Below are 17,087 nucleotides of genomic sequence, written 5' to 3'. Positions count from 1 at the left end.
AGTTGCTCTGCAGCATGTGAGATCGTCCCAGACCAGGGATCGAATTTGTGTCCCCCGCATTGGCAGATCGATTCTTAACCACTGGACCACCACGCAAGTCCCCTTCGTATTGCTAATGCACACAAAATAAATATTTCATCTCACCTATTCACTGTATCTTTGGCATTTATCCATCCTGAGTTTACACCCTACTTCAGTCTTCCCCAACATGGGTTCACATGGGTCATGGAATTTTTCTCTGCGTCTCCAGAAGGCAAAGCTACTTGTGTCCTTGTAGCCATCACTGCCAAAACAAACAAAAATCTCACTTTATACATTTCATAAAAATGAGCAGCCTAACAGGAAATCCCATGGATGGAGGAGCCTGGTAGGCTACAGTCCATGGGGTCTCGAAGAGTCGGAAACGACTGAGTGACTTCACTTTCACTTTTCACTTTTTCAACTTGGAAATACTGTGGAACCGTCTCCTTGGGGACGTGGATTGCACCATGCCATGATGCTGCTGAGGCACCAGGCATGGGGTGAGGGCTCAACAGATAGGCCTGGATGATTGTTATTGCTGCTGTTCATGGGGGTTGGTGTAGCTGATAATTCCTAGTCTTTTCCTCCTTCACATTAGAGGTTAGCAGGGTCACTTCTCAAAGCTACTAATTGGCACTAAATGGTAAGAAACCAGTTGTGAGAATGAGGCAAGTTATCTGTCCTTGTGCCGGAGAGATGGTTGCCGTGGCAGTCAGCCTGCAAGATGGTCTCCAGACGATTTCCACCCCCTTCAGCCCTCCCCACAATGAAGAGGGCTGCCCCCGTGGGGCCAAGAGGACAGTGTGGACAGGACCACACGTGCATTCCAAGGCACTGTGGCTTCAGTCTTTCTCGCTAGTGTCCATCTACGGGAAGCCATATAGTGAGGAAACTCAAGCAGCTCTGTGGAGGACTCCATGGAGCAAGAAACCAAGGCTTCCTGCCAACAGCCAGGCAGTGAGCACACCATCTTGGAAGCCAATCCTGCAGCCCCAGTCAGATGAGAGCAGCCCCAGCTGATGTTTGGACTGCAACTTCAGTGGAGACCACAAACTGGGACCAGCCAGTTATGTTGTGCAGTTGCTGAGTCATGTCTGACTCTTTGCAACCCCATGGACTGCAGCACGGCAGGCTTCCCTGTCCTTCACTATCTCCCAGTTTGCTCAAAGTCGTGTCCATTGAATTGGTGATGCCACCCAACCATCTCACCCTCTGTTGCCCCCTTCTCCTCCTGCCCAGTTACGCACTTCTGAATTCCTGAGCCACAGACCCTTTGAGATAATAAATACCTATTGTTTTAAAGCGCTACACTAGGGGTGATTTGTTACACAGCAGTAGGTAACTGATAGAAAAACAGAGAGACCCTGAGTTATGAGGGCTCTTCCTTGACTGGGCTCCCAAAGTATGTCCTTGGAATATCGACCCCAGGCTATGCTCGGAAAAACCACAGTCTGTCAAGTAATGGCAGACTGTGGGCTTTCATCTCTTATTTAAGATTCCCAGTGTACCTTGGCATATTCAAGCAAACCCCTCTGGGCAAGGAGGCTGTTCCTCTGGAGTCTTGGTGGAACTCTGACATCATAGTTTCTTTGAGAAATACAGCTGAACTGCCACGGGAGTAGGCTCCTATTGCCCATTAGACAATTGCATCCAATATAAAAACAAAAACACTTCCAGCCGGATATCCAGAGTGTGGCCGACGGTGTCCTATGCAAAGACAAGATGGCCAGCCTCTCTGAGCTCCTCTTCCGGCTGAGGGGGCTGGTTTGCCCTGGGTCCCTTTGGTCCCACCAGTCATACCATCAGTGGTGTTGGTCAGGGCTCTGGGCCCGTGTTTGGCCGTGAGCCTCAGTGTATCGGGACCACTGGGGCTTCCGATTTTGGCTCCCGCCCTCTGCAGCGCCGGCTCTCATGGCTCCGAAGCGATGGCCTTGAACTCCCCACCCCTCGTGTTTGCCACATCCTCAACGACAATGCCTCAGAGTCAGAGCCTTCTCAGCGGGAACACAACCATGGTCTTAAAACACGCACCACTGGAAAATAACGTTTGATATAGAGGAAAAAATCATTTCGCAGGCAACTTTTTCAGAGCGAATCCACCCCCTTCAGCGAGGAAAAGCTGTGCTCAGAAAACCACATTCTTTCAAACCCCTGGGGCTGTGTGGGGGTGGGAACAGAGATCTTTCTACACGCTAGGAGGCAGAGGCCTTTTCTTCTGTTGAAAACGTAATTTTACCCTCATGTTGCTTCATCTTTCCCTGCATGGCCTTTCGGGGGGCTCTCGGGCCTTTCTGGAGCCACCGCTTCCAGACACTAAGCGGCCGGCCCTCTTTCCTCAGACCTGAGGCCTTGGTGTGTAGCCCTGGCTGCCCCCCCCCGCCCCGGCCTCCCCTGGGAGCCCTGCCTCGGCCTGCTCCGGCAGAATCTGCACTGGGACGAGGTTCCCAGGTGATTCCAGGCACATGAAAGATGGGGAGCGCCCAGCTGCACCCCAAAACTGCCATCTCAAGGTGCCCTCCGCCTGCCCTCTAATGGGCCGCCAAGCCCGCCTTCCTCACCCGGCTTCCAGGCTCCCGTCACAGACGGCTCCTCAGAGGCTGCACTTCTGGAGCCCCATTTCCACATGCGTGCTGCCCACCCCTGCGTCATGCTCTCATCACATGTGAAATCCAGCCAGAGGGTCACACACCACAGAGCGGGTAAGCCAGGACCCCTGAACAAGCGGTCATGGCAACAACAAAGACTCCCAGCCTTCACAGAGCACTGCCAACCAAGGAGGGAAGCAGTGGGACCCAGAGTTCAGACAGGGAAAGCCATCACCCCAAGGTCACACAGCTGGCTAGTGGTAGAGTCAGCGCCCCCAGCTCTCCCCCGACACCCTGCGGCAGGAAGCCTTCCCTAGGAGAAGATGGAGGGTCTGCAGGGAGTACCAAAGACCTGCACCCCTACCCCAACTTAGCCTGGTGGTTCCCAATCTGGGGTTCCTTGGGGGATCCTCCAAGGCTTTCTGCAGCAGTGGGGGGGGGGGTGTTCTGTGCTCTTTTGAAATCCCTGACAGTCACCACACCTTGACCAAGGGCCAGGCCACCGCGGGGTCCATACAGAATTGCCTTTGTTTGCTTTGGATGGGATTATATCAACCCACCGTGCTGGTTCAGACTCTCCGACCCAATGGGAGTTGCCAGGCATTGGCATGGATGCCCTTGATTATCCCAAACTGAGGAAGCTTCTAGTACTTAACAAAGGCAGCTTTCTTGTTGGGCCAATGTGGGCCTGGAGACAGATAAGAACAGGAGGAGCTCTTCTGGTGGGAATGGAGAGAGGAATTAGCTTAGAAATTTGAGTTACTGAGGGGAGGGGATTTGTCACCAGGATTTTCGGCAGCGGCAGGCGCTTTCTTCTATTTTCTCTAAATCGAAGCTGGTGCTGCCCCACTCCCACCCAGCGTGGCCAGTGTTGGTGAAGGCGGAGGCAGCCCGGGAGGGCAGGGCTGAGCCGTCCAGGCTCACTGCCCAGGTCTTCACGAGATGCCCTCCCGCCACGCTCTCCACGGAAGCAGACCTTAAAGATGACGGGTGAGCTCCTGTTCGCGGGGAAGCCAGCCACAGACAAACCCTGAGTTTCTTGCAGAAACCTGCAGCAAGATGGGCGTGGGCTTCTGTGTGCAGTTTCCACGCCGCCCTGCACCTTTCTCCCCATCTCGGCTTGTCCGAGCACACGTGTGGGGCTGGGGTGGTGCCTCCCTTGCTCCTCCCGGGCAGACCCTTCCCCTCCGCCCCCCACCTCCACCCCACACCCATGGGAGGTGCCAGGCCCTGGAGGTTCTGGTCAGGAGAGCTCAGAGGTTAACAGCGGCCAGAGGCTCTAAAGTCTAAAGGGTACAGGTGGCTTGTGATCAACGTGAGCAACTGACAACTTCACCTCATAGCTCTGACCACACGCTTCCTCCGTCTGGAGACACTCTGTTGGTGTGGGGACCCCAGATTCTTGACCACTGGAAGCTGACCTTCCAGGAGGGACTTGAAGTCACCTTTGGATGGAGCGGGGAAGGGCATGGTCACTTCTTTAAAAATGATGCCCGTGGGTCTGAGTAGCAGGAGCTGGAGCCCTCTGTCCAGAGACCCCGTGACCATGGACTAGAACATCACAGTGAAGGACAAGCCAGCTGGGCTCCAAATACGACTCAGGAGGAGTCCATTTTAAGGTACAAGAAAAATGCACCATCCATTGGCCACGGTGAAGGGCTAGAACTGACGTCAGTGCACCAACCAGGAGACTTTTCTTTTTTGGGGGGTCACTCCAGGCAATATCTTAGGTCCACGACCAGTGATCGAACCTGTGCTCCATGCAGTGGAAGCATGGAGTCAACCTCTGGACTGCCAGGGACGTCCCCCAGGGGACTTTTTTAAAGCAAGTTCCTTCTGGGGTCTTTTCTGGTGCTTCTTTATGAGATGGATCAGCTCTGCAGCCTTGGGTGGCCCCTCTTACACCACATGCTTCACTGGTCTGTCCATGAGTCCCCCTCTCCTAGGAGATGTAGCTCCTCCCTCCCGGGCAGGGGCATCCCAGGTTGGTCTTTGTGCCCTGAGAGCTCACTTCAGGCCCTGCTGTCAGGACTCACGTTTCTGTTCATCGATAGAACTGAGCGCCCAGCTCCAAAGCCAGGCTCTTCAGTTTCTCTGTGTGGGAGCTTAAGCTCATCAGGTCCCCTCTCTGCGCCTGCCTCTTCTCTCTGGAAATGGCCATCCTGGTCCCTGGCATCTCACGGTTGCTGTGAGGATGGCCTGGGCAAGGACATGCCCACAAGGGGGGTACCACTCTCCAGACCAACTCCAGTGCAAGGCTGGGCACACAGCAGGGACTCAGGGACTGTTTGGTGTTCAGATTTTTTTTAAACTAACATTTCTTTTTTTCCCCCTAAATTTTATTTCTCTGTTTTTGCTGTGCTGGGTCTTGGTTGCTGCACAAGGGCTTTCTCTAGTTGTGGCGAAACTCACTAGTTTCGGTGCTCAGGCGTCTCCTTGCGTTGGCTTCTCTTGTTTCAGAGCACGGGGCTCCAGAGTGCACCCGCTTCAGTAGTTCTGCCTCACGGCTTAGTTACCCTGAGGTATGTGGGATCTTCCCGGACCAGGGATGGAACCCATGTCCGGTGCATTGGCAGCACATTCTTAACCACCTGGGAAGCCCTACATTCACGTTTCTTAAAGTACAAGGATAAACATTGTATACAACTTGTGGAGAATGTGATTTTTTTTGCAAAAGAGAAAACTTGGGACTTCCCTGGTGGTCCAGTGGTTAAGACTCTGTGCTTCCAATGCAGGGGGTGCAGGTTTGATCCCAGGTCAGGGAAGTAGGATCCCACATGCAGTGCAGTGCAGCCCCAAAATAAATAAAAGTAAAGAAAACTTGACCTCTTTTTCCCCCACCAACAGCCAGCATTCAAGATAGATATTCTGCACGCATGTCTCCTTTTTACAAAAGAGTAAGTCAAGGCTCAGAGAGGTCAAATGAGGTTCCCAGGATCATTCAGTGACAGAATCGAGCTCTTAACCAAGAGGGTCTTGGATTTATAACCCCTGGCCTCCCTGAGGAACTTAAACCACTCAGAACTAGGGGCCCCATCCCAGAGAGGAGCAGCAAAGATCAAGTGCACCTATGAATTAACTAGGCCGAGAATCACATAGTAAAGTCATCTCCACTTCAAAGAACTCTCGAGTGAGAACCAGTGTGACAAGGGAGGAAAATCTGAATCATGTCCCACCCAAAACACTGGGCAATTCCAGCAGAATACAGCTTCCCCAAGCCTGAGGTAACTCAGGCCACCTTCCATCCAGTTCCCTGGGAAGCAAGCAACAGATGCAGGGGACAGATTCAAGTCAGAAGCCTCTTGAGTTTTAGTACAAGAGCGGAGACCAGAGGGCAGGGGGGTGAGGGTGGGGGAACTCATGCTCTGTGGCTTTCTTGAGGTAGCGGGTTTTTAAGAGAGTCTTTCAAGCTCATTTGAGTTGGTGATTAGACTCTGGGCTCTCAGGCCACAGAAACCTAGGATTCCCTCCTGGCAAGCTGTGTGACCTCTCTGACCCTCAGTCTCTTCATCTGAAATGTGCCCAGCCAAGCTTTATTGTCCAGCTGCTCCTTAAGGAACTGGTGCTGGGTACTGGGGACTCAGCAATGAATGGGAGAGACCAGACTGGGGCCTTCACCAAGCTCACTGCCTCACAGGGGAGACAGTGAGTGTGGAGACAAACAAGTTTAGGTATCAGCTACAAGGGAATAATCCGAGGATGAAAGTCAACCCTCTCTCAAGCTGGTGGTGAGGGGGCAGAGTGTGCATCCAAGTCAAGGCTGAGCCCGGCACTGAGCCCATGGTGCGCGCTCAGTCCGTGAAAATGGCTTTAGTTGCTGCTGTGGCGACTATTATTACCGTAACCTGAATAAAACTGGGCTGCCTTGGGGCCCAGTCTTGTCACGATGTTATGTTCAAAAGCAATATCAGCCTGACATCCCCAAATCATTGCAAAGCAGTTTAAATCTTCCCGACGATCTCTCAGAGACACCAAAGGCGAATTCCTTTGCACACCACACAAAAAAAGCGTTCTCAAGACTCTCCGTGACAATGTGTCTGCCTAGAAGGTCTCAGAGCAGTTGCTCCAGAAACATCTCCGTTTCCAGCACCTCTCTGTCATCCTTCTCAGAGAGGCGGGGGGCCATTGGGCTTGACCACGGGAGAAGAGGTACGGGGTACGTCCAGGCTCTGCCCTCACTAGCCATGTGGCCGCAGTTTGCTCATTTGCAAAATGTGGATAACAACAGCACTGCCTCCAACGAGGTATTGTGGGGACTCAATGAGATGGTCGGATGGCATCATCAACTCAATGGACATGAGTCTGAGCAAACTCCGGGAGATGAAGGACAGGGAAGCCTGGTGCGCTGCAATCCATGGGGTCGCCAAGAGTCGGACACGACTGAGTGACTAAACAACAACGATACAATGGCTTTACAGTGTTGAGGATGGGCAGGAACAGCTGGGCGACCCCTTCTCCTGCCTCCCCAACCTGCCCTTTGCACCTCATCATTGATAGGAGCACCAGCAGGGTCTCCTGTAGTCAGTCTGGGCTTTCTAGGGCCTAGCATCCAGCGGCAGCCGCTCCACCCAGCACAGGGAAAGGTCAGTGCCCAGCAGGTACAGAGACGCCCACCATCGAAGGCCACTGCTTGCCGGAAGCCTGGGCAGTGTGGCCCAAGCTGGCTTCTCCTCTTCCTCCTGCATCAGGGATCTGGTATCTGTCTTCTCAAGGGTCTCTGGCCCAGGCGCTTGCCAGGCATGTGGTTCCTGCCCCCACAGGGCTCACAGATCCAGATAATCAGGGCCTGACTTCAGGGGAGACACCCAGAGCTGCAAGAGAAGACCAGCTGGAACATCAAGGAGGGCTTCCCGGAGGAGGTGGTACGGAAAGGAAGGCCACACCCAGGCAAAGGCCTGGAAGGAAAAAAGTGGTGGGTTCTAGAAGCTACAAAAAGTTCTCACCCACCTGCCCCGACAGTACGGTTTGCTGAGCTCTGTCACCTATACTATGTCACTTGGCACTCTCCTCCCTCAGATCCCAGAGGACAGAGGGGAAGAACTCTTACTCCCAATTCACAGAGGGATAGACAAGTAGAAGAGAGAAAAAGACAATTCCTAGTTGGGACTAGAGCCCACATGGCCAGTCTTCTGGCTCAGGTGAGAAAATCAAGATGCAAGACTGGGCCCTGAGCATCCCTAGCATCTGCCTGTGATCATCACTCCCATTTTACAGATGAAGAAACTGAGGCTCGGGGAGACCACAACATCCCTCCAGTCCTGCTCTTTCTGTGCATCTCTGGGGTCCTAGGACAAGCCTGGAGTGCCCAGATGCCCTCCCCAGGCGGGGCAGGAAACAGCCAGGAACACGGGTGACAGGGGGTGATGGAAGGAAGGGAGCCAGGATGGGCTTGCAAATCAACACCAGGCTGGGGAAGGCGGAGGAATGTGGGTCGAGATGGGGTGAACCTACGTGGGAGGCCAGAATGGGAGGAGCCCAGAGCCCTAGGCAGGACCCCACCCCCCACCCCCCACAAACACCGGAGGGTGAGACCCTGACTTCCCGGAAGACACCACCCCCAGCTGGGCGGGGTGAAGGACCACTGCCTCCTGGCTTGCCCAATCAAACGCACTCCCAGTCCGATGGGGGAGGCGGCCAGGGCGGAGGGCTCCCACGGCCTTCCTGGGGGAGCCCCCCGGGACCTGCCCAGGACTCGGCCGCCCACCACCCACTGCCCACCCCCAGCCTCAGTAGCCCCGACGCCCGGCGTCCTCCCCTCGGCTTTCGGTGGCTCCAGAATTTAAAGGTTAAATCCTAACCTCGTCTCAGCAGTTTCTCCCGGCTTTGCCTACCCAGCGCCAGTTGCTGGTAATTATATGCATCTCCGAGCAGCCAATCAGCTGTCAGACTGACAGATACTGATCTTTTCGTTTTATTTTTAGCTCTGTGCTTCCCCCTCTAGTTGCAAAAAAAAATTCTGTTTGTTCTGTGTGTGGCTGCTTGACTCCCAGCTCTGCACCCGGCTCTCATCTCCGCCAGCCAGGCGGGAGCAGGAAGCCGGAGGGGCTGGAGCCCCCTGCCCCTCCTGAGACAGCGGTGGGGTGGGATGGGGGGAAATGCACCCTCTCCACACACACCCCGCCCCAACCCCGGCCCCAGCTCTGGGCTGCGATGGGGAGGGGAGGAGGCCGGTGCTGCCCAGAGGCGCCTTTGGAGGCCGAGGGAGCAAGAGAGGAGCTGGACTTGGCGTGGGAGGGGAGCAGGTCCTCACCTACAGGCTGGAGACTGGGGGAGAGACAGAGACGGAGAGACGTGTAGAGGCAGAGACGAAGCTAGACTGAGAACAAAGCAGAAAAGGGAGTGGAAGGGGAAAGACCAGCTCTCGCCCCTGGAAATATTACCCCGCCCCCCCGCAACCCCGAACTGAACAGAAGCAGGCAGGGATGTCAGCCCGGGGAGCCCTGAAAGGGAGTCAGGCGGGGGCTTCCCAGCCCGGCCTGCAGGGCCCAGGCGTGGCCCCTCCCAGGCCCGCGTGTCTCCCCTGCTCTGTGAAGGGCAAGCAAGTGCTCTTCAGAATCCCTTTTGGGGGAACGTTCTGGAAGGTTCTGGGACCTCCTGGAAGTACCAGGAGGCAGGCTGGTGTGGGGCTGGGCTGTCAGGAGGCCCCTGTTCACCCATGGTCTGTGGAAGGAAAGGCCGGGCAAGCTTTTAGGTCCCAAAGGGTCTCCCAGTCAAGGGCTCTGGTCCAGGAGTCATTGTTGTTTAGTCGCTAAATCATGTCCAACTCTTTGCGACCCCATGGGCTGTAGCCCTCCAGGCTCCTCTGTCCTTGGGATTCTCCAGGCAAGAGTACTGGAGGCAGTTGCCATTCCCTTCTCCAGGGGAATCTTCCCGACCCAGGGATTGAACCCGCATCTCCCTGGTATCACCGATTCAATGGACATGAGTTTGGGTAAACTCTGGGAGTTGGTGATGGACAGGGAGGCCTGGCATGCTGCGGTTCATGGGGTCGAAAAGAGTCGGACACGACTGAGCGACTGAACTGAACTGACTCCCTGGTCCAGGAGCAGGGTCAGCAGATGATGGTCAATGCTTTTTTCCATCATCAAGGCACTCTACAGTTTGCAGAGCGTCTCCCCTCACCCCAGGGGTCTCCGCTTCTCCTCACAGTTAGCCTCAGGATGAAGTGACACCCGGGGGGGGGGGCGGGCAGGAGGACTGGCAGGGATCACCCCCATTCTGATGGGCCCTGGGGGAGGGGCAGCGGTGTAGCCTAATGGTTTGGGGCACAACAGACAGGTTCAGGCCCCAGGGCTGCTCTTCAAGCTCCGTGAGGCTGAGCGAACACCCCGAGCTCTCCGGGCCCCAGGGTCCCCATCTGGAAGGTGGGCCCCAGGCTATCCCCCTCCCTCACAAAACTGACTGGGGAGCGCAGTCACCCTGCGCGGGTGCTCCTGACAGCCCCAGCATCCCCAGCCCGCTGATGAGCAGGTAATATCAGTGTCTCCGTTTTGCGGATGGGGAAACTGAGGTTCATGTGACTCGTGTTTGGCAGAACTGGGACCAGAACACTCCACCTCCCCCCCTGCTTCTTGGCTTCCTTTTCTCTGACACCACAGATGGCGCGCTGAGAAAAAAGAGAGAGGAGAGCGGAGAGAAGGGAATTAGGAGATGGAGCGAGGTGGAGGGAGGCAGCAGCACCGTGATCAATTACTTGGGCTGTAAATTTCTGCTGTTTTGCAAAGTGAGCACACAACCTCGGAGAGGCATCACTCCCTGGTCTGCTTGGAAGAAACCAAACGGCCAAGCTCACAGCAGACGCTCCGTTGGTGGGAGCCCGAGAGGGAGAGGGGAGATCCCCTGGGTGGGGTCAGAGCTGCTCACAGCATGGATGGAGGGCAAGGGCCCCCGGAAAGAACCAAGGGAAGGCAAGCTTGGAAGCTGCCTAGAGCCCCCTTGGGAGGGGACTCGCCTTCCTCTTCTCTTTCCAGAAGATTCCTCTCCTGCTGTTGGGTGTGGGAAAGCCAGCACCCCTGCATGGCCAGACCCTGACCGCTGCCTCCACAGTTGCTCCTGGGAGCTGCTGGGGACGTGAGGGAGGGGGGAGGAGGACTCAACTTTGTCACCTATAAAATGGGAGTAATAACAGCACTCATTCCCAGGAGCTGATCCAAAGAATCAGAAAAGTCTAGGATATAAATAGTCTAGCGTGGGGTCTGCCACACACAGAGCAAGGAGAGTTAATGTTGTTACTATTATTGTTAATATTATAAAGATAAACAAGGGCTAAAGGGTTCCCTGGTGGCTCAGATGGTAAAGAATCTGCCTGCAATGCAGGTGACTCGGGTCCAATCCCTGGGTTGGGAAGATCCTTTGGAGAAGGAAATGGCAACCCTCTCCAGTATTCTTGCTTGGAAAATTCCATGGACAGAGGAGCCTGGCGGGCTACAGTCCACAGGGTCACAAAGAGTCAGACATGACTGAGCGACCAACATTTTCACTTTCATTTTCAAAGGTAGTTTGGAAACTGATTGAATTACTTAAAGAGTGGGAACCGGTCCTCCCTCGGAGGTTCAGTGATGGAAAGGGTGGTCCACATATCATGGCCTTGACCTGTCTCCATCTCCCAGCATGTAGGGTTGGGGGATGGGGTCAGGGTGCAATTTGTGCTTGGGAAGTGTGGTCAGAGCGAGGCAGCCCAGGCCCGGAGTGCTGGCCTTGACCTTCCGGGAGCCTTGTTACAGCCCATCTGGGGAATAAGCATCAGTGGAGTCCAGCTTCTTCCTCTGGAACCTGGGTGCTCCAAGGAGGTGGATTCTAGCCATGGCTCTCTCAGGGCTTTCCACACAGTGAAACTGCAAAGACCACAGCACTTCAAAAGCACTTACTGTGTGCTCATCTTCTGCTGGGCACAAGGAAATTCAGCAGTGAGCACTCCCCAAGCCCTGCCCTCAAGGAGCTACTCGGGAGAAAAGCAAATAGATTCAGCTGACTCTGAACCATGGTCTTTGGACCCCAGACAACAGCCAAAGTAGTGGGAAGCCTTGAGAAGGAACACGATCCCAGACTAAAGACACGGTGAAATGAAGGAAGCCAGGTGGAGGGGCCTGGGGGCAAGGGGTGAGGCCAAGACTGGTGGTAAATCCGGGTCCTGGAAAAGATGCCTGGAGTTCAGGTGGGTGCCAGGCACAAGGCCCGCCATGCACCCTCCGCAGTCTTGAGGGTCCAGGCTGAAGGCAGTGGCGGAGCTTTCTGCTTTAAAGGCAACCTAGGATGGATTCCTCTACAACAAAGAGCAGCTCCCCTTGATGCAGATAATAAAAATATTGTATTAGTCAGGATGGGCTAACAGATATAACAAACCATCCCCAAATAAAAGTTTATTTCTTATTCACATCACTGGCTACTCTGGGCTGGTAGAAAGGAAGTAGGGGCCCTGCTCCAGGCAGTAACTCGGGGCCCAGGCTCCCTCATCCTGTGGTTCATCATCTTCTAGGGCCTTTTCCTCCTCTGCAGTAATCTTGTGGAAGGGTAAAGAGAGTGTGGAGGAAGGCACAGAAGGAATTTATGGAGCAGGCTAAAAGGAGTGGTGGGGCATATCACTTCAGCTCACATGCCATTGGCCAGAATTCAGTCATGTGGCCACACATAACCACAAGGGAGGTTGGGAAATGTAGTCCTGCTGGGTGCCCAAGAAGAAAATAATGATCTAGGATTTGGTGAACACATAGCAGTTTCTACCACAAGTGCGGTTCTCCTTACGTGGATGAGCTGATGCTCACAAAGCACCTGATGTAGGCCAGGCCACTGACTTGTGCGCTAAAGCTGGTTATTTGTCTTATAAAAGCAGAAGCTGCTTGCCTGAGGGTTAGGACTGGCATCAGAAGCCTGCGCCTAGTTCTCCTCCTGAAATGGTGTGTTAAAGTGTGTGTGAGTGACAGAGAAAGGAAGGGCAGGAAGAAGGGAGAGAGAGAGGGATGAGGGGATATTTTTTGGTCTCAGGGGAGCATCCAGAGGTTTCACCAGATTCTCAAAAATATGAGCATAATGGCTAAAAGCAACAGCTTAGTAGGGACTTTCCTGGTGGTCCAGTGGCTAAGACTCTGCACTCCACTGAGACCCAGGTTCAATCCCTGATCGGGGAACTAGATCCCACCTGCCTCAACTAGAAGATTCCACGTGCCGTGACGAAGATGGAAGATTCAGAGAGGCGCAACTCAGACCTAGCACAGCCAAATAAATAAAAGTAAATATTTTTAAAAAAATAAAAATAAAGCAACAGCTTAGCTGTGCAACGCTGATATTTGGGGGGCTTAGCAAGGTCTTGGTGCCGAGTACATCAATCCTTGTGTACTCGGATGTACATATGGCCCCTTATGTACTTATGGTCCTACATAAGTAGGAGGTAAAACCAACGATTTCACAGCCACTGTCTTCCCTCCCTTGCTAAGCACACCCCCAAAGACCCCAGGGTCAAGCAGAGAAGGCCTCAGCTGATCCATGACAGCAGACCCGTCACTGCTGGTCAGCTGCCGTGGCCACGGCAGCTGTGGGGTCATCGGTGTCAGCATGGAAGGCCAGCTGAGAGGCACAGGTGGATAAACTGAGGCCAGAAAGGGGCCGCCTTGCCCAGGGTCACACGATGAGTCAGGGCAGAGCCAGGACGGACATTCAGAGGCAGTCAGCTTCCTGTGGTTGTAAGCAACAGAAATTGGGCTCTGTTTGCCTTGAGCAGTAAAAGGTTTCATCCCCAGACTGGGGGGAAGTTCAGATTGGAAGGAAACACAGGAGAGGCGGACAGGCCCCAGCAAGGATGCAACCAGGGAGGGCATGTTGGAGAGGAGTGACCCCGCCTCGGGCTGGCCATCAGGACCAAGAATGAGAGTCCCGTCCTCAGGGAAGGGGGACTGCTGACCTAGCCGGGGCTATGGGCCCATCCGTTGGCACGGAAGGACGGGCATCTGGACTGGCAGCCCACTCCCCAGGCTGCACACATGGGGGGAATTCCCCATGACGCAAATGGGGGACTTTTGCCAGAAAGAGGGGGGCCAGGGGTGTTGGATGGCCAAAACAGCAGATGTCCACTCTGGCCTATTGCTCCAGGGTTGTGCAATCGAAACAAAACAACCACGGGGTTGGTTTCCTGCAACCCAGAGCTGCAGGCTAACCAGAGAATCCAGCCCAGAGCCAGGCCTGAAGGCTCAGAAAACAGAGGCGCTCAGCAGCCTGGTGCTCTGGACTCTTGACGGCTCCTCTAAATGACCGGCAGCTCCCTGAGGGTGGCTCCACACCACGCTGGGCCCCCAGGGGGCTTGCCCAGGCTGGTTAAGGGAGATTTCACAAGCAAGGGACATACAGCTGGCGGAGGAGCTGGGCCGAGCGCTGGGGGTCCAGGCGAATTCATGGCAGGAGGGAGCTGGGAGCCCTGCCAATCTCACCCTGCCTCTGGTGGGGGCTGTCTGAGAGTTGATGCTTGAGCTGGAAGGAGCTAGAAACCACTGACAGAGGAGGAATGAAGGGACGCTTGGTGCCTGCCTGGTAAAGCTCCAATCCCCAACTCTTCCATCAAACACTAATCTTGGTGTCACTCCAAAGGTGCCCCGTGGATGTGATTACAGTCCATAATCGGTTGACTTAAAGTGAGACAGATTGTGCTAGATACTCGAGGTGAGCCTGATTCCATCCCTCAGAAGACCTTAAGAGCAGAGCTGAGGCTTCCCTGATGGGGAGGAAATTCCACCCACGGACAGCACCATCAGCCCTGGCCCCGCCGTCCAGCCTGCTCTTCAGATTCCAGGCTTGTCTAGCCAGCTCCACAGTTGCATAACTGATTCTTTGCGATAAATCTCTTCACATAGATGTCCTGCTGGTTCTGTTTCTCTGATTGCAGCCTGAGTGAGGCAGGAGGGGAAGGGAGGCTGCAGGGGTGCGCTTCCTAGGAGGCTCCCAGTTCTCTAGAAGAAGCACCCACATCCCTACAGAGGAGTGCTAACTGGGTTGGGTCCCTTCATGCGGCTGGGGAAGCAAGGACAGGGGTGCCTGGAGGGGCTCACAGCCTCTGGTGTCAGTGTTCAGAAAGGTGGCTCAGAGCCCCGGGGCTGGGGCCTGACACCTGCCCCCGCCGTTTGCGCCCTGCCCACCTGCCATCCCCTTCTGTTGCAGACATGTCACTGAGCTGTGTTTTCCTGGACTTTCGGAAACATGGGGGCATGGATAGACTCTTGGACAAACCAGGAGACTGAGGCCTGGACTCGCTCACCCGTCTGGGGGGTTCAGATGGCCTTGCACCCTCCCCTCTCTCAATGCAGCCCCTCCCAGCCCACTCCACGGGTGCCGTGGGCATGGACAGAGGCTGAGGTGCCCAGGGGACGGGCAGCCCCCCTCGCAGTGATGCCAGGGGATCTGAGCTATCCTGGCATTGTATAGGGGCTTCCAGATCCCCACGGGCAGAAACCAGCTCTAGCTGACTCATGGGGCTCAGGGCAGGGCAGGGCCCTGGTGGGGAAGAGGCTCCCAAACCAGGGGTCGCTGGAGACCTCAGGCACCCTAAAGGTCTTCCCCAGCCTGTTAGTGGGAGACCACATACAGAGGCTTGCAAAGCCCCCACTCTGCCTTCTAGGGGCCTCAGCCATCACCAGGGTGGGGCGTTAGGGGTAACACTCTGCTTAGCATCCCCTCTCCCCCTGCAACAAGCAGCTTGCAGGCAGGGGAGAGGATGAAGAAAAGGGGCAACTCCCTGACACAAGCTGCAGGCCTGCACCAACAAGCACCTGGGCTGGCAGGCGTCCCGGGCACATGAGCGGGTGGGCGGGGCTTCCACTCTTATTTATCCATAAAACTTGAGTGTAGAGCCCACCCTGCCAGGCTCAGCTCCAAGCACTGTTGGTTATTCCCTCCTTTCATCCCGACGACCACCCTGAGAGGTGGAGGGGCCACTGGTACCTTCATCATCCCCATTTTACAGAGGGGGACACTGAGGCGTCTCTTACCCAAGCCTCCACAGCTGACAAGTGGCAGGCAAGCTCTGTTGCCCCGAGGTTCAGCTCTGTCTCTTTGATCCCAGGGTCTGGCCCATCTCTCCTTCTTCGCGGACCTCCCAGAGGAGGCCTCCTCAGGGCATCATCTCACCATCTCCCCCCACCCCATGTCAAGAAGACTCTGTCTTCTATTGTAGTGCACAGCGCAGCCCTGACCCTTTTCTCAATTTCTGCTTCTCTCTCATCATGCTGTTTGTTTGGTCTTTGGGTCTTCCACCCCCCATTATCACAGCAATAAACACTCATGATGGAAAGTTTGGAAAGCACAGAGACCTCACACTGTGATGTAATTGATCTGTTCCCACACCCACCAGTTTCCCCCCAGACTTGCGGCTTCTGGAGGGGTGAGTGGGGGCCCAGCCCAGAGCAGGAGCGGGGAGGGTCCCCGCCGCCCACTGAAGCCTTGCAAATCTTGGATTGGTTTGTTAACCCAGCACCCGGTGACATCCATCAGAGCCATAATTTGGGGGCACCGGGCCAGGCGCTTATTTCCCCTTGTCCTCAGCCTTCCGAGATGTGCTGCCGTCAGCACCCCCACTTCTCAGATGAAGACACTGAGGCTCAGGAACACAGTTTGCCCAAGATCTTACATCATCTGGTCTCAGCGCTGGTGGCTGTCCGCAGCCTCGCCTCCCCTGGAGAGGCATTTCCGGGGCCTTGTTAAGTGACTTATTGCCTGCTTGGTGCAGACACGTTCTGCCTAAGACCTCACGGTGCTAAGATGCTGCATGGAACAGCATCCACACACTCTATGAAAAAATGACTGGGACTTCCCTGGCAGCCCAGTGGTTAAAATTCCGTACTTCCACTGCAGGGGATGTGGGTTCAATCCCTGATCGGGGAACTAAGATTCCATGTGTGGTGCACAGCCACAAAAAAAAAAAAAATTAAAAGATGATGGGCGAATGTCACCCTGAGACTATGCACCCAGCAGACCCTGAGGCTAACTAGTATTTTTACCTTAACTGGGATCCCAGAGAGTCCCATAAACCCGATTTGCTGGAAGCAAAGGAAATGGGGATTAACTGAGTCTGGGTGGTCTCCATGGAGCCCGGATTGTACAAAACAATATTGAGCTTCTGCCAGGGGTACAGGGACCACAGACTGGGCAGGAAGCCTCCTAAGAAGGAGCCTGAGAGATTGTTCCACCACCATCCACCAGCATCAGCAAAATGTCTGGGTCCATCCATCCTAGCAGATGACACGGGGGCCATTGGGCACTGGCCATGCTTGCTGAGCACTTCGCTGGCCGGGAAAACATGGTTTTTCATTGACATACTGGCGCTGGGTCTCTCTAGGCCCGGCCGCGGCAGCTCTGCCCAGTGCTCTGCTCCCCAAGACCTGTCTAGGGCCAGGGGATGCCAAGAAGATAGAGTTTCACTATCAGGCAAGGAATTCCTCAGGGTCTCCAATGCAATCATTTGTTCATTCAGTCCATGTATTCTTCACAAAGTCTTTAATTTTC

The 17,087-nt window shown here is 54.9% G+C and overlaps 1 long non-coding RNA gene across 1 annotated transcript; it reads right to left on the bottom strand.

The window, feature by feature from the left end:
- Positions 1-5,897: 5,897 nt before the first annotated feature.
- Positions 5,898-8,557, bottom strand: LOC122442251. The gene is made up of 2 exons (XR_006269589.1): positions 8,405-8,557; positions 5,898-7,501 (listed from the first exon to the last, which is right to left on the bottom strand). It is a non-coding gene; the product is annotated as an uncharacterized LOC122442251 (long non-coding RNA).
- Positions 8,558-17,087: the final 8,530 nt, after the last annotated feature.

This window comes from Cervus canadensis, chromosome 5, assembly GCF_019320065.1.
Source record: "Cervus canadensis isolate Bull #8, Minnesota chromosome 5, ASM1932006v1, whole genome shotgun sequence".
Classification (NCBI taxonomy): domain Eukaryota; kingdom Metazoa; phylum Chordata; class Mammalia; order Artiodactyla; family Cervidae; genus Cervus; species Cervus canadensis.
This window is presented reverse-complemented; position numbering and strand designations above follow the sequence as displayed.